Source organism: Lissotriton vulgaris, chromosome 7, assembly GCF_964263255.1.
Source record: "Lissotriton vulgaris chromosome 7, aLisVul1.2, whole genome shotgun sequence".
NCBI lineage: Eukaryota > Metazoa > Chordata > Amphibia > Caudata > Salamandridae > Lissotriton > Lissotriton vulgaris.
The window spans coordinates 1434293002-1434317284 of record NC_141695.1 but is presented as its reverse complement, the minus strand read 5'-3'; the positions used below and the strand labels follow the sequence as shown (position 1 = coordinate 1434317284).

Here is a 24283-nt window from a genome sequence, read left to right as displayed (position 1 = left end):
GTGCGGCGAGAGGTGGCGGCAACACCAGGGATCCACGAAGCAAGGCAGAGAGGATAGCCCCAAGTCAGTTCCTTCCTCCAGTTATCAGCCAGTAGTGTGATCCAGTGACTTTACTGACTACCTGTGGTGAGTGCAGTGTTCTAATGTGCCCTAAGAGGCAACGTGCTCGGTTCTTTCCGGTAGCCACGAGGCTCCTTCTTGTCCAAAGGAGTTTTCCCAGGATGCACTGCTGTTTGTAATTATGAAAAAGTTAAGTGGAAAGACCGGAGTCATCACACTGATAGCACAGTCCTCCCAAAACATTGTTTTCCCATTGAATCTAATGTTATGGCTCTGCCCAGGGGCATAGCTTCAGGGACCGGTGTTTAGGGTGTTACAACCCCCCCAAATACATGTATTATTTAAGCAGTAGTTGGGTTCAGGAGCTTTCAGACAGATATATTAAGGTGTCTGTCGGATTTCACATAGTATTTCTATACTCATTGAATTATCATCATGATATGCCACCCCAGTCTTACTGAACAAGCTAAGCCACTGGTTATGCCATAATTAAATGAAGTTAGATTTAGCTATCTTATTTAGAGGTTTCTTAGCTAGATGTCTTAGTATGAACATTGCGTCTTTAATAAGGTTAGATGAGTGGTCTAGATTAATGTATTTAGTCAGTAGAGTAGCTGACAGAGGGAGAGAAGCAATCAAATCCTTCTTGATGTTTAGCCGGAATGGGGGCTCTAGGGCTTGGCTCGAACAAATGTGCACCATCCAGAATCAGAAAAGATGTTTTACATCACGCACTTCTTCACCACAGCTTATTTATTGATAGTTTTGGATTCTTTTATTTCCAGTCTATACGTTTATCTAGCAGCTTACTTCCTATTGAGGAAAATATGGTCAGATGTAATTATTTTTATAATATCAAATCGTCCCCACCTTGTGATAAATTGTGATGACCGTGAACGGAGGATGTCTTTGACCATAGTGTCATACTTTCATTAAATATAAAGTATTCATCCAGATTCTTTCCAAACCAGATGCCTAAATATTTAATTCTTGATTGGTACCCTTTCAGTGCTGCATCACCTATTACAGTGAAGTTACAAAAGCCCTTAAGAGGTAGTACTTAACTTCTGTCCCGGTTCAGAGAGCAGCCAGAGACATTGGAATGTGAATTTATGTCATCAATGGGGGCTCATACTGATGTTCACCATTCCATGCAAAGATATTGGTTGCATATGAAGCTGCATTAAATGTGTCGGATTTCAATGAATTCCACTAACGTTGGGATCCCCTGATATTTGAGTATTGGCTCAATAATATGCAGAAACAGAAATAGGTTGGTGCCAGTCCTGACGTGTGCCTTGCATTAAGTGGGACTATTCTGGTATAGCGCTATTGATCCGAACTCTGGCTTTTGTGGAAGGAGATGGAGGTGAGGATCATTTCAACAAACTTGTATCCTAGAGCATATTTAAGTAGCCTTGAACGAGGAAACACCCATAAGACATCATTGAAGACCTTCTTTGAATCTAACATTAAACTGCAGTGGAAGAGGGAAATGTTTTGGCTTTTTCTATTATAAGACTCAAACTTGTGTTGTCACTTGAGAAAGTGCCATGTAGAAATCCCACTTGTAATCGTGTATCCAGTGTGGTATTGACTCTAGTCTTGGCAAGCATTTTTGTGTATTCCTTGCAATCAACATTTTTGATATAGGAGTAAATTCTTAGTATATACCAAGTCTTCGCTGTACCATTTTCCCAACCCTTATTGGCAAAATTTTTAAATAATTATTCAAGCAGGTATAAAAAACAAGCATTTGCAATGCAATAGGTCTCGCATTAAGAAAGTTTGAGCTATTGGCATTGTAAATGTCAAATTTTTTATTTATGTGTTGGTTTTAAAAATTGCGAAATTAATAGCTTTGTCATTTACATTGGCTCTAGTTATAACTTGTTTGCCTGGACTTCGCCGTGGGCTGTTCCCTGCACCTGTGGTGTTTTTCTTCTGCTGCAGCTCCTCACCGGACCCGCTCCGCGGGTCCCGCTTCGCGGTGTGGAGAGAGGCGCCTTGAGTATAGAGGGGCTCTGATCTTGGACACCGGACTCTGGGCTTTGGCAGGCAAGTACAGGGCTGCGAGCGGACCCGCAGGGACTCCAACTTCCAGGAGCCCCTGCGTGAGGTCAACCCACAACACCTGGGTCGCTCTCCCTGACTGCCACGCCCCCCGCCCTAGCATTTGAAAGCAGCCTCCTTCCTGATCGACGTGGGATACCTTGTTTGCCTGGACTTCGCCGTGGGCTGTTCCCTGCACCTGTGGTGTTTTTCTTCTTCCGCAGCTCCTCGCCGGACCCGCTCCGCGGGTCCCGCTTCGCGGTGTGGAGAGAGGCGCCTTGAGTATAGAGGGGCTCTGATCTTGGACACCGGACTCTGGGCTTTGGCAGGCAAGTACAGGGCTGCGAGCGGACCCGCAGTGACTCCAACTTCCAGGAGCCCCTGCGTGAGGTCAACCCACAACACCTGGGTCGCTCTCCCTGACTGCCACGCCCCCCGCCCTAGCATTTGAAAGCAGCCTCCTTCCTGATCGACGGGGGATACCTTGTTTGCCTGGACTTCGCCGTGGGCTGTTCCCTGCACCTGTGGTGTTTTTCTTCTGCCGCACCTCCTCGCCGGACCCGCTCCGCGGGTCCCGCTTCGCGGTGTGGAGAGAGGCGCCTTGAGTATAGAGGGGCTCTGATCTTGGACACCGGACTCTGGGCTTTGGCAGGCAAGTACAGGGCTGCGAGCGGACCCGCAGGGACTCCAACTTCCAGGAGCCCCTGCGTGAGGTCAACCCACAACACCTGGGTCACTCTCCCTGACTGCCACGCCCCCCGCCCCACCTCCTCTTCTTTTATTTTTTGCACTAGGATCCCGCTGCGCGGGAGCGCGCGGGAGGGCACCGGGAGGGCACCGGGAGAAGCCCGGGACAAGGGCGGGACCGTCTTAGGCCGTCATAGGCCGGATTAGGCTGAGCTGGGCCTACCCTCTTGTGTTTGTTATTTGAACCCTGGTCCTATCAACTGCTATAGCCCCCCGCCGTATATATCCTACCATTAATTGTTATGCCGTCCCCGGTAAGGGAGAGCACCCCATTGAGGCAGGGAGGTGTTAAAAACAGGACCCTAGAGAACTATTTCTCCCGGGCGGTGGGGGAGGGGGATAAGGAGAACAACTTATCCCGGCTAAGGGCAGAGCGGAGACGCTCAATAGATAACCTGAAAAATACTCCCCTTGGAGACTACCCCACCATGTCCAGGGAGGAGTTGACCCCAATAGATGATGTCCCACTCCTGCTGAGGGACTGTACGAACGCCTCACCAGTTGTAGCCATAAGTATAGCCCCAGCTATCAGCCCAAGTCCTACTAGGGTGACCATCGATTTAGTCTCCCAACCCCCTCTAGCCCCCAAGGCTAGGAAAGCCAAACCCAAGCCAGCCACTACGCAAGGCGTATTTGGGCCCCCTCCTAATAAACGTAGGAGGAAATCGAAGGGAGCCCAGGGGAAGAGCAAACCCAAAATCTCTCACTCAGATTTTGGGAAGCCTTTAAAAACTCCCTTATTAGCAGCGAAATTAACGGCTGAATCACATCCCAAACCTACAGCCCAGGAGGCCCTAGTTCCCGCCCCGACAAAAGATACAGGAACTAATATCGCTAATGTTCCCCTCTCTGTTGTCCCACTGGGAAACCTGGAATTCCTGCTAAGGTCCCTATTACTACCAATTAGCGAGAGCATAAAAAAGATTGAGATCAGACTAACCATTCTGGAGGCCACGCTAACTAGTTTGAAAATTCCGGCTGGTCACCAGGGAAGGCATCTAGATCCCACTCCCGCTACATTAGCCCTCCATCAGCCTGTAAATAGTGCAGCAAATCCAGCCCCTCCACAAGCCGCGAACGCGGCGGTTTCGCAACAACCCTTGAGGACCAAGCCTGCACCAACCAAGTCCCTTAACTCTAACATGCCCATTCCTCCTGCAGGTCCTGTTCTTCCGGCACAGCCGGTAGATAGTACCACATTAACTCCTCTAATGAAGCTTCCCCCGAGACCACGTAGGCCTAACCTACCCCCAGAGACTAATGACTTCACTGTAGTCATGGCGGGTGTCCCCCCACTCGAAGTAGGTGAAACTGAGGACTTTTGTTCTCTGAAAAGTAGGGTAATTAAGTGGTTAAACATAAATAGACCCCTCCCGATACACCTTAATAATGAAATCATAATGGTAAGAAGGGTGCCATGGGTGGGGAGAACACAAAAATCCATAATAGGGGACTGCATATTGGTGAGCTTTAGGGACACAGGAACGGTTTCTTATATATGCCAAGGGAAGAATAGATCTAGGGAATCCACTATCCAAACCCTTCGTGTGTCTTTCTTTTTTCCCATTATTCCAGTCCCATTGCAGCTGCCCCAAACTCATGACAACTGGGAGAGGGTTGGCAGGAGGGGGAGACACCAGGACTTTAACCCCAGGCCATTATTTTTTGCCGACCAGGACCACCCTTTCACACCTACAACCGGTTTAACTGTCTGAATGGCCTAGAGGGGGTAGATTGACAAAAAGGATAATGCCCCCCAGGGTTACATGGAAAAGGGCGCTTCGGCAGAGGTGGCGGAGGACCAAAGGTCTCAGGCTCAGCAAATTCCACCGAGTGGTGTTGGGAAATCCGTGTATGCTGAACCTAAGGCTACAGACATAGAATGTATAGGAGGGGGACATGGGCTGGACACGCAAGGATCAATGCAGGAGATACCAGTAAGGCCCCAGGGGGATTTAGAACGGAGGGGGGAGGGAGTGAGATTGATCTCCTGGAATGTAGCAGGCCTGGCAGGCAAATTTAATAATAAGGAATGGGTTGACTTTATTAGAAAATTTCATGTTATATGTGTGCAGGAGACATGGGCCCCGGTGAATAACTATCACTTACAGGGGTACAAGTGCTTTTTTGTTCCCGCACGAAAAACCAGATCAGGGAGAGCAATGGGCGGTTTGTCCATTTACGTAGATTTAGACCTCCCAGGCACCTGGTCTGCCCCAGATTGGTACTCTCATGGAATTCAGGCAGTTCGGTTCCTCGGGAAGGGGTTAAGATTTTCTGTTTTTAACATTTATAACACTGAGATAGCTGACAATCATATCCCGCTACTAGCTGAACTGGACCATAGGTTGGGACAAGAAACTACATTCCAAAATAAGGGGCAGTCTCATGGGCTGCTTTTAATGGGAGACTTTAACTGCCATCTCTGTCCGGCACTGGTCAAGGTAAATACAGACTGGGCACAATGCCCTATGGAGAAGGGGCCGCATTTTTCTCATACGCCTACTGGGTCTGCTCTCAGTTTGCTTCGGTTTAAGTACGACTTAGAGCACACCATTAATATGATAGATCCCCAGAAGGATGGCACACTCCCACCAACCTTCAAGGGCAGGGGTTGCTCATCTATTATAGATTTTATTCTGGCTTCGAGATCCCTGATAAGTAAAATAATTAGTGTAGGGATAGAATGGAGCTGTTTCAGCGACCACAACCCTCTTGTTTTGGAGCTCACGCATAGGGTGGGCGCTGGAACCAGAGTCCATCGTACAATCGAGGAGAGGGTCACAGACCAAGGCAGGAGACTAAAATGGTCTAAAATAGACGGGGTAAAGTTTTATAAAACCTTGGGTGACAAGGGTAAATCGGCCATCAACGACTGTCTAGACCTAGAAGTCCAGGGTTCAAGGTTATTGGAAGCATTTGATCAGATTGCTAACCTGATCGACGGCCTTCTTAAGACCAGTGCGCCCACACGTAACCAGGCTAACCCTCGGTGGTTTGATAAAGACTGTTCTAAAGCACTGAGGGAGTTGAAAGGCTGCCTTAAACTAAGACCAAGGGACCCTCAAAAAATCAAGGTGTGTAGAGAAAAATACAAAAAAGAGACCAAAAGGAGGAAACTTGCCCTGCAGGCAGAAGTGTGGGCAGATTTAAGAGAGGCTGGGGAAAGAAAGGATTTAGCGGGTTTTTGGAGAATCATTAATAAACCGACCTTTCAAGAAAATGATTCCCCGGAAATAGGGGCTAACATCCTCCCGGAGCAGTGGGTCACCCACTTTAGGGGTTTATATAACCATGAGCCCGGTACCCCTGTAGAGTTACCGGTTATTCCAAGTCAGGTTCCCCCGGTAGTATTTACCCTTAAGGAGATCACTGCAGGGATGGAGGGTCTGACTAAAAACAAAGCCCCGGGCCCGGATGGAATTCCCCCTGACCTGTTTCTAAGCAACACAGAACTATGGGCCCCTCTGATGACCAGGGTCATAAATACTGCTACCACCTGTGGCCTGCCACCATCCTGATCTAAAGAAATTATTGTGCCAATTTTCAAAAAGGGCAATAGGGACGACCCCAAGTGCTATCGGCCTATTTCCCTGATTGATGTATCGGCCAAACTTTTGGGTAGGGCAATCCTTAACAGACTGTCCGAGTGGACCGAAGAGAACAACACCTTCTCGGACACTCAATACGGGTTTAGGACAGGGAGGTCCACTAGTGACCAATGCCTGAACCTTTATATGCTGACTGCCAAATATACGTTGGCCAGTGACGAACCAATTTATATGGGGTTCATGGACCTGGCAGCAGCATTCGACCACGTCAATAGAGGAAAACTGTGGGACATGATGTCAAGTATGGGGATTGAGAGTGGTCTAATTACCATATTAAGAGAATTGCACAGCGATACCACGGCCAAGGTTCGATTCAATAGGGAGGGAGGATTGTCTGACTCTTTTTCCTGTAAGAGCGGAGTCAGACAAGGTTGCATTCTTGCCCCTTTTTTGTTTTCCCTTTATATTAACAACCTGGAGCAATTTCTGTTGGGTCTAAAGGCAGATTCCCCAAGGGTCGGGCCGCGTCATATCCCTGTTCTGCTTTATGCAGATGACGCGGTCTTGCTTGCACGTACACCCCGAAGCTTACAAATCCTGATAGACGGGTTTGTTAAGTTCATGGGTACCCTGGATCTTTCTGTCAACCTGGGTAAATCGTACGTGCTCCTGGCTGGCAAAAAACCTTCCTCTAAATTTACTTATTCAATAGGCACCCACATTTTAGAGGAGGTTAAAACGTTCTCTTATCTTGGAGTAACCTTTGACGGCGCTCTGCTGTTTAACTCCCTGGTGGCGGAACGTTGTAGCAAAATGATTGCCTCCAATGGGGCAATAGCTGGATATGGCAGGAGGCTAGGTAGATGGAGCCCGGAACAGGTGATGAACTTGTACAGCTCCGTATCATGCTCCAAAGTAATCTATGGGGCAGAAGTATGGGGCTTCGTGAACACCACTAGAATCCAGCAGGAAGAAAACAAATATCTGAAATCTATCCTGAGGGCACCACCCAGTACCGCTGGATTTATAGCTAATCCAGATGCGCATCTCAGTAGAGAAATTTTACTGGACTGCTTGGATAGGGCCAACTGTATGCGCATCCCCTGGCTTAAATACGTAAAAAACACCCTTGAAGAATTAGGTTCTGGAAACCTCTTCACGAACCCTACAACAATTTCAGCCCAGCAAAACAAGTAGGGGAAATTTTCCTAGCGCGGAAAACCCAATGCAGAGCTGAGGCTGAAGGAACTAAAAAGACTGTGAGGGATCATAATCTGGTGAAGAGTGTGGAGGGTATGGAGCCTTATCTGTACCTTGTGAATAATGCACAGGATAGATTTCTAATGTGTCGTTTCATATTGAATCTACTTCCTTTTATGTTGGCTTCACCAGCAGGTTTCACCACATCAATTGAGCAGAAGGGACCCTGCGGCTGCGACAACAGGTCTCCACAGGATTCCCTTCACTTTGTCTTGCTTTGTCCCTATTTTTCTATGCCCAGGCGCAGATTTCTTGTACATATTTCAAAAAAAGCCCAACAGGAACATGCCAGGGACGCATTAGTCTTTTTGCAAAAAGCCTCTGACCCCCTAACACTGTGCTGTATTATGAATTTTATTAAGGTTGCGTTCCGACTGAGGCAGACTAGGGGAGAGGAATGAAATGTTTTGGATTTTGTATTTTTAAATTGTGGACCTGTATGTCAGTATTTCAATTTGTATTAACTTTGTGTATAAGGATCTTGATTAATGTTTAATGACTTTTTATCTATGTATATATATGTGTGCTTTTATGGTGTTTTTTAATCACCGAATAAAGATTCTTGAATTGAATTGAATTGAACTTTTGCAAATGTGACACTTATTGCATTTGTAATACAATGTGTTGTATTTTCGTGACTTACATGTATTGATATAACAAATAACATTGGCTTTTATTTTTTTTAATAATTAATACCTAAATAACATTTATTGTAATTTATAATGGCAATAGCTTAAACTTTTGTAAATAACTTATGAAGATTATGTTCAGTGTATTTTATTGTGACGAAAATCCAAGAACAGAAGTGAAATATTAACATCTTTTTGCGACATTTTTAATAAAGCTTGAAACATTGAGAGAACATATTTGAACCAGTAGTTGTTGAATGGTTGCACAGATTGATGCTGTGGTGGCGCAGAGTGATGTTGTGGTGCTGTCGAGTGATGCTGTGGTGTTCAGTGATGCTGTGGTGGTGAATTTGTGCCCCGCTTGAGGGGCATATTATAATTGTAGTGTGAGTTCTGCAGATTTATGCTGTATTAGTAATGCCTAATGCAGTGCTGGTGATCAAAGATGGTGTAGTGGTGGTGAATGATACTGTGTTGATGCTGTTTAATGATTTGGTGTGCTGAGTGATGCTCTAGTGGTGTTGACTAAATGGTATAAATGATGCTGTGTTAGTGCTCATTGAGAATTGTGTGTACCTTGAGGAGAGATGGGGGAGGGGAGAGAAGGGAGAGTGAGGAAAGAGGGGAGAAAGGGAGGAGAGTGGGGAGAGAGAGGAGAGAGGGTAGAGGAGAGAGGAGAGAAGGGAGAGTGTGGAGAGAGATGGGAGATGGTAGAGGGGAGGGGAGAGTGAGGAGAGGGGGGAGAGAGAGAAGAGAGAGAGAGGAGACAGGAGAGAGGAGAGAGGGGAGAGTGGTGAGAGGGGAGAGTGGTGAGAGGGGAGAGTGGTGAGAGGGGACAGTGGTGAGAGGGGAGAGTGGTGAGAGGGTGGAGAGTGGTGAGAGGGAGGAGAGTGGTGAGAGGGAGGAGAGTGGTGAGAGGGAGGAGAGTGGTGAGAGGGAGGGTAGAGTGGGGATAGAGGGGGAGGGGAAAGTGATGGGAGAGTGAGGAGAGAGGGGAAAAGAGAGGGGAGGGGAGAGTGATGGTGAGTGGTGAGAGGGGAGAGTGGTGAAAGGGTAGAGTGGTGAGAGGGGTGAGAGGGCAGAGTGGTGAGAGGACAGAGTGGTGAGAGGACAGAGTGGTGAGAGGACAGAGTGGTGAGAGGGGAGAGTGGTGAGAGGGGAGAGTGGTGAGAGGGGAGAGGGGTGGTGAGAGGGGAGAGTGGTGGTGAGAGGGGAGAGTGGTGGTGAGAGGGGAGAGTGGTGGTGAGAGGGGAGAGTGGTGGTGAGAGGGGAGAGTGGTGGTGAGAGGGGAGAGTGGTGGTGAGAGGGGAGAGTGGTGGTGAGAGGGGAAAGTGGTGGTGAGAGGGGAGAGTGGTGGTGAGAGGGGAGAGTGGTGTTGAGAAGGGAGAGTGGTGGTGAGAGGGGAGAGTGGTGGTGAGAGGGGAGAGTGGTGGTGAGAGGGGAGAGTGGTGGTGAGAGGGGAGAGTGGTGGTGAGAGGGGAGAGTGGTGGTGAGAGGGGAGAGTGGTGGTGAGAGGGGAGAGTGGTGGTGAGAGGGGAGGAGAGAGTCAGGCCTGGAGAGAGTGAGGAGAGGGGTGAGTGAGGAGAGGGGAGAGAGGCGAGAGAGGGGTGAGTGAGGAGAGAGAGGGATTGGAGAGGGAGTGTAGTGGTGAGTGGTGAGATGGGGTGAGTGAGGAGAGGGGAGTGAGGAGAGAGTGAGGAGAGTGGGATTTGAGAGAGGGGAGAGGCGAGGGGAGAATGGGGAGAGAATGAGGGGTGAGTGAGAAGAGAGGGGGGAGGGGAGGTTGAGGAGAGAGGGAAGATGGGAGGGGGAGAGTTATTTTTCACTTTTCAAAAAGCCTTTTAAAAAAATCTCTCAACCTTTTTTTATTTGCACCTTTCTAACCAGTCCTTGGTTCGAGGGCAGCTAAGGTATGCACTTCCTGGAGACAAGCATATGATTTATGAGGTATTTGTGCTGGACTTGAATAGCCATGTTATTGCGTCTTTTATCAGTTGCTGGAAACTTCCCTGTTATGGAGCCCCCATGTTTGTCCGGCATGAAAGTGAGTTTTACCATCTTCCCAGCCCCTTGCCAAAGCCTTCCCGGTGTAAGCTCCACATAGGCAGCGTTGAATTTTCTTTGTGCCTACATATTTAATGCCTGTGCAACAAAAAACTTGCGCTGCAGACAGACTGAGTGTTTCGTATACCTACATGTTTGATGCCTGGGGGAAATACACCCCACTGGGCTGAATATTGTTAAAGAGATCCCTAAAACTCTTATTAGCCAAAAAACCATCACAGACATATTCTCTAGTCAATGTTAAAGATTGTGAAGGCTAGCGTGCATCTTTGGACAAAGCCTTTAGTGATGTTTGAAAACTAAACAAGAAGAACTGTACAGCATGTATCTCGAACTCGCACATATCAAAATGGCAGCATTACCGTTGCTTCTTTCTGCTTCCGCCGCCTCTTCCGGTCCCTGCAGCAGCCGTGCAGCACAAATAAGTAATAATTACAGCCACAGCGGCCTGGAAAAGCTGCCTCCTTCAGCCAGGGTCACAAAGCTCTCTGGCCACTTCCAGCGGAAAGCTGAATATGGCGCTCATAGCTGTGGAGCCAGTCCCGGCGTTAACCTTGCTAAAGAAAGACGAAAGCGGGCGCCGTGCAAATAAAATATATAGCGTGGTGCCATTGCCTAATAAAGTTACGCACATGGCAGCCCTTGAAGGGCCATGCTGATAAAGAAAAAAATCTTAAGCAAGGAAATAAAAAACACAAGAAGACTAAAGCTGTCACCGTGCTACAATATATAGCGAGGCGCCTGTGGTTCTTAAAGTTATGCTCATGGCAGGTCAGGAAAGGGCACCATGGCGATAAAAAAACACAATAATGGACAAAACCGGGCTTGCTAAAACATACAGCGCGACGCCCGTGTCAAGGCAGGAAGCATCAATTAAAAAAAAAAAAAACAAGGAGGAGTGGCGGGTGGCGGTGTGCGATACTGATGGTGGGTGGCAGTAGGGGTGATGAAGGTGGGGGCATGACACAGACGTGCATCGATATTCAGCGTAACATTAAAACCTAGTTAATTATACACAAGAAGAACTGTACAGCATGTATCTCGAACTCGCACATATCACGTGGAAGGAGGGAACAGGGAGAACAAGGGAATGAAGAGGATCTTACATAATGGCTGGAGTGGGAGACTGATGCGGGGAAACCGGGTTTGAGCCAGCACTGATACCTTTGGAGTGTGGGTACAAAAGTAAAAAAATTAAAAGTTAAAACAAGCAGTGCATAAATCATGAAAGGAGCAGGCTCTTGGCATTGCTGTGGGGAGGGGGGAGGAGAAATGTGAGACACAGCCTGGCGGTCGTGAAAAGTGTGAAGCAGGGGGGGGGGGAGGAGAAATGCGAGACACGGCCTGGCGGCTGTGAAAAGTGTGAAGCAGGGGGCGGGGGAGCGGATCCCTTTGAAGGGAAGCTCTCGCAGGCAGGCGGCTCGGGCAAGCGCGTGCACGAGCACATGCACTCGACGAAATCCGCAATGGTTTCAGAGCTTGGTTGAGCCTCTATACCAGGGGTACTCATAGTACGGCCCGCGGGCCAGTGGCGGCCCGGCAAGCCTTCCCTGGCGGCCCGCGGACCCCCGAGACATAATACCTGTGTTTCCCGAGTTTTTTTTTTTAAAGTGTCTGCAGCAGCGAGAGAGACTCTTCCTGCTTTGTGGGGGCTGCCGGCCGGGCGATCCTAGGAATGGCCAGAGTAAAGCTGCAGGGGCCTAAGGAGAGGTGAAATACAAAGGCATCATTAACATGCAAATGGTCTTTTAATGACCTGTGAAGTGCTCGGGTGCGGCTGTGTGTGTGTTCCCCGGCTGGCGCACAGGCAGGGTGGGGTGACAGAGGGAGTGGGAGGGAAAGGGAGGGGGAGGGGGACAGAGAGGGAGAGTGAGAGTGAGAGGGAGTGAGTGAGTGAGAGGGAGGGAGGGAGGGAAGGAGTGAGAGGGAGTGAGAGTGAGAGGGAGTGAGGGAAAGGGAGTGAGGGAGAGGGAGTGAGTGACAGAGGGAGTGAGTGACTGAGAGGGAGTGAGTGACAGAGGGAGTGAGAGAGAATGAGTAAATGAGTGGGAGTGAGTGAGTGGGAGTGAGTGAGTGGGAGTGAGTGAGTGGGAGTGAGTGAGTGGGAGTGAGTGAGTGGGAGTGAGTGAGTGTGAGAGGGAGAGTGTGAGAGAGAGAGGGGTTGAGAGGGAGTGAGTGAGGGAGAGGGAGTTAGTGAGGGAGAGGGAGTATGTGAGGGAGAGGGAGTGAGTGAGGGAGAGGGAGTGAGTGAGGGAGAGGGAGTTAGTGGGAGTGAGTGAGTAAATGAGTTGAGTGAGTGAGAGGGAGTGAGTGAGAGGGATGAAGTGAGTGAGAGGGATGGAGTGAGTGGGAGGGAGGGAGTGAGTGGGAGGGAGGGAGTGAGTGAGTGAGAGGGAGGGAGTGAGAGGGAGTGAGTGGGAGAGAGTGAGTGGGAGAGAGTGAGAGGGAGTGAGTGGGAGGGAGTGAGTGGGAGGGAGTGAGTGAGAGGGAGTGAATGAGAGAGTGAGTGAGTGAGAGGGAGGGAGTGAATGAGAGGGAGTGAGTGAGTGAGTGAGAGGGAGGGAGTGAGAGGGAGGGAGTGAGTGAGAGGGAGTGAGAGGGAGTGAGAGGGAGTGAGAGAGAGTGAGTGAGTGAGAGGGAGGGAGAGGGAGGGAGTGAGAGGGAGGGAGGGAGGGAGAGAGTGACTGAGAGAGTGAGAGTGAGTGAGAATGAGTGAGAGGGAGTGAATGAGTGAGAGGGAGTGAGTGAGAGGGAGTGAGTGAGAGAGAATGAGTAAATGAGTGGGAGTGAGTGAGAGGGAGGGAGTGAGTGAGAGGGAGGGAGTGAGAGGGATGGAGTGAGTGAGAGGGATGGAGTGAGTGAGAGGGATGGAGTGAGTGAGAGGGATGGAGTGAGTGAGAGGGATGGAGTGAGTGAGAGGGAGGGAGTGAGTGAGAGGGGTGGAGTGAGTGGGAGGGAGGGAGTGAGTGGGAGTGAGTGAGTGAGTGGGAGTGAGTGAGTGAGTGAAAGGGAGGGAGTAAGTGAGAGTGAGAGTGAGAGGGAGGGAGTGCATGGTAAGGGAGTGAGAGGGAGGGAGTGAGCGAGTGAGAGAGAGGGAGAGAGTGAGAGTGAATGAGTGGGAGAGGGAGGGAGAGGGAGTGAGTGAGACGGAGAGGGAGTGAGACGGACAGGGAGGGAGAGGGAGTGAGATGGAGACAGAGAGGGAGGGAAAGGGAGGGAGTGAGAGGGAGGGAAAGGGAAGGAGACGGAGAGGGAGGGAAAGGGAGGGAAAGGGGGTGAGACAGAGAGTGAGTGAGAGGGAGGGAAAGGGAGGGGGACGGAGAGGGAGTGAGAGAGAGGGAGTGAGAGAGAGGGAGTGAGACAGTCGGAGTGAGACAGAGGACGACAGGAGAGAGGGAGGGTGAGAGGGAGAGAGAGCTAGAGAGAGGGAGGGAGACCGAGAGAGATGTGTGTATGCCGGGACGGCTCAGTGGACGAAGGCGTCCGCTGCAGGGACCTATGATCAACCTCATGGTCAGTTTTATGTTGTTGCTCTAGCCCCTCCTCCACTGACCCTGCCCCCCCACCGATGCGGCCCTCGGACACAAACCAAACTGTAAATTTGGCCCCGAGAGAAAGTTTGTGAGTACCCATGATCTATACTCTCGTCCTATTATTGCTTGCGCGATTAATAGGACGAGACCTAAAAAAGCTTCTTGGCGCAATTTTTAAAACAAGGTCTAACCCCCATTCAGACCTACCATTCTTTGATAGCCATGCAAATTCATCTCTATTTATCAGTTTGCTCAGGCTTTCTCTATCCTACATAAATAGTGATGGTAGCTTCTAGTCTCTTTGATAGGCATCACATTATTCAGAGAGGAACAATTTATTTAGTGTGTCAAGAAACGCAAAAAGGGAGTGATGGGATTCAAATAGGTCTTCTCTTTTTGTTACTAAGATAGATTTAGCATTCTTAATGAGTGTAACAATTCAGTGTCTCTAGAATTTTTTGAGAGCAGCCAGCATTTTTGAAGGTCTAATAAGTTTGCAGATTTTTTCGTTTTACTATATATATATATATAATTCATAGGTGTACTCTGGAACTTAACATTTTACTGTAGTCATATTTCGATGATCTCAGTGTATTCAGCTGTTCCGTCCCTTTCAGTAAGAGTATAGGCGTGCTCACTTTGTGAATTGTCTCTCTCCAGGTTATTATGTTTGATATTGTTTTCTATATTCTATTTGCACATGAGTATTGTCATAAGTCAGAGTTGAGTTGGGGCATTTCAAACTATTTGTGGTGATGGGATTGTTGGAGGTTTTTCCCTCTGAAAGTTTGTATGCCCATTATAATTCTGTCCTGGCATTCATTCTCCAACTTTTTAAATGAGGGCTTGTATTACCAAGCTAAGTTTCTGCCAATATACAGACATGGTCTGAGGCTACAATGGGTTCTATATTGGACAACGAGGAGTTTGCCAAGTCAGTATTATCAACTCTACGATAAACAATGTACTACTAAACAATGTAATACTAAACAATGTATTGAGGGGATGTGAATAGAGCATGTAGTGAAATACTGCTCGAATTATAAAGTTTCCAGATCACGTCATTGTTTTGCATAGATTGAGCATTTCAGTACTGGATTTACTGGACTTGTAGTACATGATGAATTTCTATGGAGAGCCCATCCATTTGTAGTTTAAAGTCTCCTTCCAGGATTATGCCTGGATCGCTTGGAATTTCAGATATCTTGTGAAGTGCGATACAAAACTCTGGGATATCTCCCACTGAGGCATAAATACAAAATGGAGCACTCTTTTTGTAATCTTCTGGTTAACAAGAGGCCCTTATTTTCAAAGTTTGAATAGACTATGGTTAGTCCCAATGAATTGGAGAATGCATTTACCATCCAATTTTTCCTCGTGTGCAGTTGAATATCGAAGGTCCTCTCTACCCAGCCATTTTTCCTTTGAACTGCTTCTCCTATGACGATTTTGGTCTCTTAGGCTTATTACAATTGTCTATGATCTTTATCCTCTTAAGATACTCCGCGTTGAGAGAAAGGATCTTTTAGTTAAACATTATTAGATTTTAGGGCTGAAATGAATGGTTTGACAGGAATGAGGTAAGGAGCAACCTGCCCAAAGTTCTAATATATGGATTGGCAGGCATCTATCGCATTGTTGTGTTATGGTTAACTGTTTTTGCATCAATCGATAAATAGGGCTTTAAAAAGGAGAAAAAGGCAAAGGGAAATCTGAAAAGCAAAACTCCTCAAGAGTCTCATTCTAACCCTCTTCCTACCCCCATCCCTCCCAAAAGTATAAATGAGGCAGTGACACCCACATGACACTAACACTCAGCCCGCCCGCACGCTGTCCACACATCCACCCTTGTGACTATCTAAAAGTTGAAGCATAGTTAAGGAGTAAGAAAACTGTAGAACTGTTGCCTGATTAAGGTTCAGTGAAATGCTAGTGTTCTGATAAAGTGTGAGCAGATGTGTATAGGAGGGCAGGGGTGCTAGGGCAAAGTCATTGTGTAGAAATAAGGTGTGTTTCCATCAATCTTCACTTATATTAGGTAGATAAAATAGAGAAATGTATACTATCACAAAAAAAACAAGTCAAGCATCTAAATATGTTAACAGCAAGAACTTACTTGAAGCAGGTTAGGTAAAGTGAAATAAAACAATTTCCTTTCACCCGTATTATCGGATTAAAACTTAGTGTGATTAACAGTCACTGAAAGAAGTCTCATCTCGCCATGTTTGGTATATATGTCATTTCACCACTGCAAATTTTAATATGTTGTTTATGAAAGTCTCTTTTGCAGACAGTTCTTTGAAGAAAAGGGGGTGATTTAGACTTCAGCTTTAAGTGAAGTCTCCTTATTTTTAGCAATTCTTATCCCTCAACCACTCCATATGACTTTCTGGACTTTTGTCATGTAGGATAAGATTTGTTTGACATGGTCACAGTCGGTCATTACAATATTGTAGCACCAAGGTATTTTTCACAATTTACCTTATGTGATGGTAATCTACAGGCTAATTCTATATGAAATATTTTTTTAGAAAAAGACTTCGGGTCTATTGGATCCAAAATCTTACATTGTGGTGTATAGAGTCGCTGGACCCTATGTCAGGCAAAATATTCTAAGGTTCCCCCAAGTATTTGGTCTTCCAGGCTGATTAGCAAACTCTAGATGGCACTCACTCTGGAAATCTCTTATACTGGAGACCTGTGCTTGCTTAATTTTTATGTGTGTCTTGCTCCTTGTGCTAGATAATACAATGCTGCAAGTCTTTGTATAATTAGATCCATTGAGGCACTGGTGTCAGTTCTGCCTCTAATCACAGAGTCCAGGATCGAATGGTAAGGGTTTGTTATTTTTCTGACTTATTTTCACATTTTCATCCCATAATAATGTCATGGTGAGACTGCTGGTTTATACTTTGTCTTTGATGGTATCAGTTTCTTATATACAGCAAGGGTGTTGTTTCAAAATGATGAGTAACAACATGTTTATCTGTTCGTTTTGTCATCAAGGTGCAATCAACAGGATCATGTCTACTAACTGCTTGTTTTCTGTGTTCATGTCTATTTCGCGAACAGAACTTTTTCGATGTTTTTTTGTCTCAGGATGGGCCCTCTCCACCATCAGCTGTCGGCTTCCTTAGGGGTGTTGATTCTCTATACAATGTACCACCTGTAATAGAGCTCATGAGCATTTTATAGATGGGCAAAACATAGTTTATATGTATTGCCTATCTCTATAATATGCTCATGAGCTCACAGATCATCAAACATTACCTACGGAACAGTTTTCGTGGACAGCCAAATCGATCAGCTAATCTGCTAATTTAATTTTTTCCTGGTTCACCAGTAGATAGCAGGTCCTTCTTCTTTGATTGGCTTGGACTTTTAGATGATTACCTAAGTTTTGTCTTGATGTTGTGGGGAGTGGTGCTCTTTTCACTCCCACTTGGCTAATTTTAGGACCATGAACTGTGGTAAAAGGCACAGAAATGACTCAGACTGAATGACCTACCAGTAGCTATTTTGGCTGGTGTGGTGGAAGAGCATCCCTGGTATTTCATGCTGGGGCAATCATCAAGAAGCCAACAGCCAAGTCAAGAAACAAAGTGATGTGTAGTGATGTGTGCAGCACAGCCACAATGTCAAGAAGACCAGGGAACAGCCAACAGTCTGACAATTTTTCAGGTATTCATTCATTGTTTGTCATTTGACAAACACCGCTGATTCATTGTCAATGTCCATTGTTTCAGCACAGTCTGTCACTCCCTGTTCTCTGCTGTTATGTGATGGCTCAAACAAATCTCAATTATCGGTGGGCAATATGTTCCGCTCCGCGGAGTTCTGGCCAAATTCAGCCAACCCCTGTGTGGAGGAGTTTTTCCGCGCAGATTGTTTTCCAACAGTAAGTTGGTGAGTGTGGGTGATATTTGGCATCTCCTAGAGAGATTTTCCCGCACTAGGAGGGCACCAGGCAAAACTCCTCCAAAGTGGGCAGTTGCGGGAAGTCAGACCGTTCACAGTCAGAAAGCTGCAGCTCGAGTACAAAATCTACTCAAACGGTAGCAAAATTAACTCGAGATGCTGTGCCCTCTGGTGCGCTGTGTGGTGCCGTTCGTGCTGAATTTTTAGCGTAGAACGAGCTCCCAGTGCCAAATCACAGCACGAGCATGGCAACGTGCCTATTTCTGCCTGTTCGCGGATTTTCACAGAATCTTGCAGAGTTTTTTTTGTAATTCCACTGAGACAAATTCTGTGCATTCCGCCCAGGCCTACTCATGATCTGCTTCACTATTTATTTATTTATTTATTATAAAGTTTTGTATAGCGCGAACAAGACCCGTGGGTATCAGAGCGCTTAACATGAGAGAGGAAAAGGGTTAACATATATATAAACAGTTAGCGAGCAACCGCTGTGAGGTAGATGATATATATATTCGTAACACCTGTGAACGTTAGCGTAAATAAATATGCTATGACTAAATTAATAACAAAAGCATGTAACTATCCTAAAATATCCTTCTATTGGCTATTTTTGTCTACCTGATTTGTTACCAACTAAAAACAAAAGGAAATGGTCTACAAATCAGAAAGAGATTTCATCAAACACATGCAAAACAAAATTACACTCCACACACAGTGGACAAGTGGGCATTAAAAGTTCATAATTCTAATAAAAGAACAATGCAATCTTACTACAATAGGCTTCATATTAAAAGTGCAACTAAAGTAACAACGTAGAATAAAACAGTTGGCTATGCCGGAGTGCAGTGAAGACTGCAATTATGTCACAACGAATCTCCTACAGACCCAGCTAGCACTTCACTAACCGTAACCAATGTACTTTCTGTAGTATAACAGGCTGGCAGAACTCTTGCGAAGAGTACATTCACACCAATGACTGCTACCAGTGGGACTCTTTACATCAAGTTTCACTTGCACATAATGCTTGCATGTAGGGTGAATCTCTGTCACGGAGTCTATTATCAGAAGCAGAACACTCCAGCTGTGACCTTTTTTATCACAATCAGAAAGGATAGTAGTTCAAGTGTGTTTCTGTTCGCAAGACAAACGCCGGTACACCAAGGGACAGGCGATGCAAGGTATGAAAAGATAGGGCAGGAAAGCTTTGCACAGACTACACCTCAGGCACACACTCCTAATATAATCTTGGATGTGGAGGACTCCAAACACCCTTTAATATTAGAACACCAGAAACCGCAGACAGACTACATTTTATGTCTATGCAAAATATAAAAAGCATGCTATTATCGACGTTAGCAAAAATACAAATCACATTCCAAAAGTAATCTGAACATTTTGCATTATACAGGCTCCAAAAAAACTGAAATAACACTGTAAATATCAATAAGGTAAATATCCCAAAAATGAGACAAGACAATTGCATTATTACAAATGAACTGAAAACACAATTTCCATAGTGTCATTCTTTATCAGTTATTACAATAAAAAATAAAGTAGATGCAGCAGAAAACAGTTTTAGCTGTTGTTGCCTTAAAAAAACGTAGGTATTTACCTTAACTAAAGATCTCCATTGCTGGGATCTCTATCGATTCAGATGCTTGAATTGCTCCAGGTCGTTTAAAGTTTTCAGACATAGCAATGAGGAGACTACTCAATTTAAAAAAGCTAAAACAAACCTTATCTTAGTAGCACAACCGCTACATTGAAAAAAGACCCAAACTCCAGCCAATGAGATGAAGCCTCCACAGACTCCACCTAGAGGCTGGCATACTCCAGATTTCTATAGCATTGATGTAAAAGGACGTTTATATCCTGAACCTCTGACTGGGGAGGATGAAAGGGTTGTTTGTTAATCTATGAATAAACCCCAAAGTAAAGAACAGGAAAGTAATTTATCTCTTCTTCAACACTGGATCTTTCATATATGCACATGACAGAATCACAATCACAAGCAGCAACAATTCACAGATATATGGCCAAAATAAAAACATTACACAAGCACCTGAGCATATTACTTAGAGGAAGAATACACAAATTATAAAATGAGGGAAGAAAGAAACGAATCTGACTTAAACAGATACCATACAACAGCTTGGCCAATATCTGACTCTTTTGAATCTTCTGATCTCTTATTTCATAATTAGAACCCAGAGTCAAATCCTGCCTCTGCTGGGATTTGGAAAAATTTTGAGCATGAACAGGGGCTCTACTTGTAACACTTGCAGATATTGGTGTTATTTTCTCCCAGGGAGAAATTGATGTCGTTTCTCAGTGAACTCGAGCATGTGGGTATTATGGGGGGTGGGGAGGCGGGGATTTGGCTAACAATAGGGATGGCACTGCTCGTGAAGGCACGATCATAGGCTTTGAAGGCTTCTTGGGACATGTAGGTACAATAAAGGGAGCCGGACTGGGGAAAGATAGGCAGTATCAACTGTATAAAATCTACTATCTGTGCAGCATTAAGGCTAGTAGCTAGAAACTCTGGAAACAGAGTGGGAGTTCCAAGCCTGGAACAGATGCCAGTTGCACATCTACCAAAATAGGCTATACAGGAGACATATAGGCCGAAGTCAGGGAACAAAGTCCTGGACAGAAGACCTATCTCTCGAGAGGGAGCAAAGTCTAAAGCTGAAGAATCCCTCTTGTGTATCTTCATGGAAGAATTGTCCTTGTTGGCAACATGATTTGAAGTCTTGCTGGTGAAAGAACAGTAAGAGTGGGACTTGGTGCAGGACCGGGATCATAGACAGACCAGACATTTCTCTTGAGCATCCTTCTTGGCTTTGTCGTGTATGTGGCCTAATTTCTCACACGACTTGGGAGTAATATTTGGGTTCAAGCACCAAAGACAGACATCATGAGAGTCAGAGATTGACATCTGCTTATGACAGGAGTAACAAGGTTTAAACACTGAAATTTTCACGAAAGACATATTGTCAAAAACACTAAAAAAAGAAAATGTACATAATGAAATGTTCCATGAGGGCAATTCCGCTTCCAAGTCGAAGGGCGTTCAAAAGAAAAAGAACCAACATCAGTGGACCCTCGGTAATGCCTTATCTGGTAGAGACATAATCTAGCCGCAGATTCCTTACCTGTGAACTTCCAAGGCGTCAGACTGGATCCGGAAGATTTTTCATGAGCAGTACCACTACGCGCTAATATGTGGCGTAGGTCGACTCCGCGTGAAATTCTTGGCATTGTGTTCGTCATTATGACGTCCGCGTCGTCTATATAGGCGACACCTTAGCGCACTGACGCCAGCACTTTTCATGACTTTCCGTGCCAGAAGCGCGGAGCCATGAAGGTGACCGACAGTGGTGTATTAGACAACTAGGGCCCTGAAGAGGAATAACCAACACTAAAAACGGATACGCAGTGTGGGAAAGATGAGTGGGTCGGTAAGGAAGCTCCAGCTAGATCATCTAGATAGGGGAAGACTGGAACCCCTGACCTCCACAGATGAGCTGCGACCACCGTCATCACCTTGGTGAACACCAAAGAGATGCTGGTGAGGCCGATGGGGAAAGGGCAAACTGAAAATGTTTGTGGCCCACCGTAAACCACAGGTAGCAATGATGGGCAGGCAGGACATGGATATGGAAGTAAGAGTCCTGCAAGTCCAGTGCTACCATCTAGTCTCCTGGGTCTAGGGCAGACAGAACCTGAGCTAGGGTGAGCATCTTGAACCTCTCTTTTCTGAGAAAGTAGTTGAGGGCTCTGATGTCTAGGATAGGACGAAGGCCTCCATCCCTTTTGGGGACCAGAAAGCAGTGGGAATAGCAACCACAGCCTACTTCTGGCACCGGAACCCCCTCTATGGCTCCCTTGGCCAGTAAAGTAATGTGATCCTCCGTCAGCCGACTGTATGTTGGAGGTATTGAGGGATGGGAAGTCTCTAAGGGGAGGGAATAACCCCTTCAGACTATCTGGAGAACCGATCTGTCTGAGGTGATGTCCTGCCAGTGGTGGAGGTGATGGGGTATCCTGCCACCAACTGGATGCCCATGAACCTGGCTGATCGGACTATGAGGGGTTGGAGGCAGAGGAGGGAGGGAGGGTTTCCGTCCTGAGCTGACCTCTGGCCGCCCAGCCCCACGGGGTTGGGGTGAGCGGCGCCCACGGCCGTGCAGAGGTTGTGTAACTTGTGCGGTCCTCTGGCTGGATAGGGCTGGCGCGGCTGGATACCTCTTCCGTAGTCACAAAAGGCAGAGGCTGGCTGGGATGACAGAGAGCCCCAAAGACTTGGCCATGCCTGTGACTCCTTGAAGCACTCTAATGCGGCATCCGCCCTATCTCCAAAGAGAACTGAGCCGCCAAAGGGCATGTCCATCAGGTTGGCTTAGACAACCCCAGAGAAGCCAGACGTTCTCAGCCAGGCGTGGCACCCAACGGCCACTGTCAGCAAAAATCGATCAGTCTAGCGAGTCTGTAGTGTTGAGGCCACAGCAAATAGTAAACTTAGCTGTGTCTCTTCCGTCAGCAGCAGCTTGGGGGAGGATAGCCCACTCCTCCTCTGGGACTTGTGGCAGGACTTACGCAACCGTCTCTTGTAAAGAATGGGAGTAACGGCCCAATAGGCACACCGCGTTTATGGACTGCAGTGCCAGGCAGGTGGAAGAAAATATTTTCATTCCGAAACTATCCTGCCTCTAGGTACCCTATCTAGTGGTGCGGAAGGGTATCCGCCACAGGAGGTAGAGGCATGGACGACCAAGCTCTCAGGGGTTGGATGCGATGAGAGGAAGGCTGGGTATACCTATCAGCTTAAAAATGCTGTTTCAAGCTTACAGATATAGACTGTCACATGGCGGAGATTCAAGAGGTGAGGAATCTGCAGCTAGAATATTCCATCAGAAAGTCCTTTACAAGAACAACTTGACGACTAGTTTGGTGCCTTTTATAAAACATATTTTTAAAGAAATTATTATTTTATAGTGATGCTAAAAATCCCCTGGCTAACGATTATTCAAGTTACTTTGACAAAGAAGTAATCTATGCCCTGTAATTATAAAATATTGTTATTGATTAAAATGGGTGAACCATGACAACTGGACAGTAGAAGTTTCTTTAAGTAACGGTTTGACTTGTATCCACAGACTAGAATGACCATACGTTCTTACTGATGTGTACGCCCCCAATTCTCATAGAGTTAAAGGTCTGCCCTTCAGTCTGACAGAGGGCCAGAGATTTAGCAGCTTTTACTGAGACAGATCTGCTTGATTCAACGTCATTTGTAGGAGCAGGATTCACATTGAAAACGAACCAACTGCAAGCGACTGGGCTTTCAAGTCAACTACCAGTATGCAGCTACCTTGGAAATAAAGATTTTCTAGGAGTTTGAGTGGGGTGTCAAATTGGGCACTGCTAGAAAGCGTGCTGCATGAGGAGTTAAAACCAGTAAAAACAAACATTTCTAGATATTCAGCAAAAGAAACTGCTTGGCAAAATGTCATGTTCTCTTTATTTAGCTTGTTTCATGTTTCTTCCAGACCTTGTTGAATCATTTACTGAATGATTTGTGGTGCAATGTAAAAGCTAAAAAATATATATATGTCTTCCATTTCTTGTCCTGTAATGGCCACCATCTACTACCCTATAACAAACACTTTCAGCTGGTTCAAGGAGCGCAGGGAAATTTCTCAGGAAGTGCGATTGCCCAAATTAGGTTTGCTAACCTATAAATCCACTGGTGTAATAGAAGACTGGATAGGTGAAGGGATGGAGCGATTACAGATGGAGAGCCCAGAAAAAGGTGCTTGGGAGGAGTTTCACGGCAGAAAAAGTAGAACGAGAAAGTGTTATTTGTGGTGCATTGATATTGTACCGTTTTCAGGAGGATACAGAAGAAGGTTGAAACTAAAATCTGGAGACAAAATAACACTGGGATAGGTTGCAGTAAAGGACAGAATACTAAGAAATGGGACATCAGCTTGATTTGAAGCTCAGTTAAAGGTAAGTGAGCAATGTGGAATAAGAAGCTATTTGGAGTAAACATGAAAAAACTCAAAGAAGGGCTGATGACTAGTGTATAATTTATTTAGTTTTGGGGATTTAGTTAACCACCACACAGTGGTCTGAGAGTATGAAGAGATAGTGAGATTCAGGGAGAGGTAGACATTAAAACTAGAGCCCAGGAGTAGGAGTCACAGAGGAGGTTCAAAGCACAGATATCAAGAGAGGAAGAAGTTCAAAACGGGGTGCTTCGGAACACTATGAAAGTCAAGAGAGAGCAGTCAATAACTCTTAACTACAACAAGGCAAATTACATGGATGGGCAAAAGGGAAATTGCACAAGTCTGCTAATGCACTCATTAAAGTTGAATGAACATGTCTAACATGAAAAAGAAACCAGAATTGCTTCAACAGGCAGTCACTCTACTCTGATCAAAGTACCTCCTGGGTT

At 46.2% G+C, this 24283-nt stretch overlaps 1 protein-coding gene across 1 annotated transcript in view; it reads right to left on the bottom strand.

The window, feature by feature from the left end:
* Positions 1-24283, bottom strand: part of CTNNBL1 (catenin beta like 1) — a 507405-nt gene that overhangs the window by 349028 nt on the left and 134094 nt on the right. The window lies entirely within an intron of this gene.